This window comes from Lissotriton vulgaris, chromosome 1_2 (assembly GCF_964263255.1).
Source record: "Lissotriton vulgaris chromosome 1_2, aLisVul1.2, whole genome shotgun sequence".
Lineage (NCBI taxonomy): Eukaryota > Metazoa > Chordata > Amphibia > Caudata > Salamandridae > Lissotriton > Lissotriton vulgaris.
Window position 1 is genome coordinate 210,978,456 of NC_141686.1, and position 2,303 is coordinate 210,980,758.

Here is a 2,303-nt window from a genome sequence, read left to right on the forward strand (position 1 = left end):
TACAAATAAGGACCTCAGTGAGGAGGAACAACAGTGGCAGATTCAGTAAATATGGCAGATTTTGTAAATACGGCAAGGTGAGCTAACGAATTCAATTGCGTGTGGTAAACGCGGTGAAACTCACGTGACAAATGAAATGAGTACGGCAGATATAATCAAACCGGTATGCATAATTATGCCGAGCATGGAGACAAAATAAGTCCATTCAGCATAGTAACTCTTTCCGGACCTAAAGGAGGCACTTACTAATCGTTAGAAACTCGTAGACTTCCTGGGTCAGGACAGCGTTGGGCAATATTCACGCCGCGTCCTCTGGAATTAAATAAAGACGTAGGTAGTCACTGAACAGCATTTTCGTAAAACCGATGTTTCAGGAATCGGTAGGGGGATTCCTATAAACACAGGCCTGGTACTTACTTTACCACCTGCGACTCCCCGCCCAGCACCTACATTCAGGGACCGCCGTCTGCCCGAAAGGTAAGCCAGCAATGGAGCCGGGCTGTTTACATCTTCACTCCGGTGGGTCACGTGACCGGCGTACGGCGACGCCGGTGACGTAGGGCCCACCGCGAGGGAATCAGCAGGATTTAAAGCGGCAGTGTTGTAATAAATGCCTGAAGTGTTCGAGGCCCCGTGTCCCCACCAAAAAATGCACATCGTATTCGGGTTATTCAAATAATGTGAGAATTGTAAAACAAACAACATTATTCAAAAGGGCAAATTAGGGCACACTATTACAATATAGCCAGTTCCAGGCATAGCGTATTTGTTGACCAAATAAACATGGTAAATCACTAATTAGGTCAAATCATTTCCATTAACCAAGCCAGGGTATCACTTCTAGGAGCACCCTCCACAAACAGATGGGGTCAGAATATTTTTTCAAAAGAAGAAAAATGCCCTTATTGTGTAGGGGTGAGTGTATCATGTACAAATGATTTACAAAAGGTGATGACGAATCACCAATATACACTTAAACAAGAAAAAGTAATGGTAATTGATGGGTGTACATGAATAAAGAAAACTTTTTCCAGAACTCAGTAAGCCCCTAGGTTTCTTGCTCAGGAGGGCAAAGGATCAAAACACAACCACCATAGTGTCATTTAAAGCGAAAGGGTAACTTTTGGGAATACGCAAAACTCTGTTGAGGGGTTGTGGGTGGTCACAAATACCCCTTTGCATGATGAATCTGCAAACCAGCAATGATCCAAATGTTGACCCTTCAGTTCCGTCTCAATACTGTCCCCCACGGAATATCATCATTCAAGCCAGACTTATTGGTTGATAAGCGATAAATCCATTGTTGTTCCTTTTCAAACAATTTGGCTTCCGATCCTGCTGGCACTTGTTCTAAAATAGTCCAGCGCATGTCATTAGGAGTATGTTGCTTCTCCAAAAAATGGGTAGTCATCTTAGTTGTTGTTTTTCGGCAACAAATATTGCTGCGATGCTCGCCTATTCTTAATTTGATGCGTCTGGACGTCATGCCAATGTACTGTAAGCCACAAGAGCACGAAATTAGATAAATGACATTGGCTGTATTACAATTCGTGTGTCCACGTTGTTCCCAGACTTGGCCATTTTGAAAGATTCAGTGTTCTGGTGTGGGTAGTAAGATGACATATACTACAATTCCCGCAGGGGAAGTGTCTAGTAACTGCTGGCAAACCCCAGGCATTGAGCACTGTTGACCCTGAATTCAAGGAAGTCAGGTCCCTGGGGCGAGTGTGGACCAAAGAGTCTTTCAGGCTGATAGCTCTCTTATACGAGAATAGAGGTTTCTCCCACTTGTGTCTGTTGCTAGTTAATATCTTCCAATGTTTGGAGATGCTCCTACTGACCGCATTAGATAGTGGGTTATATGTTGTCACACAAGTAAGTGGGACTTCTGTGTTTTGGGTCCTTGGACTGGTATCAAGGAGCGTCTCTCTCTGTTGGTTTCTTGCTCTCCTCTGACTGTTGTTAATTATCCTTTGCGGATATCCCCTGTTTTGCAATTTAGTTGTTAGTTCCTTTGATTGTTGTTTATAATCAGGTAAATTACTGCAATTCCGGCGCAGCCTTAAAAACTGGCCGTAGGAAAGATTTTCCCGCAGGGCCCTGGGATGATAACTTGTAAAGTATAACAAGTTGTTTTTAGCTGTGGGCTTTACAAAAGTTTTAGTCTCCAGGTGGTTATCTCGTCTATTGATGGTAACATCCAGGAATGTGATGGTATCCGAGGAGTATTCATGGGTGAATTTCAAATGCTGGTCACAAGTGTTAAGCCATGTAAAAAAATTCAGCAATGGGTGCTCACCACC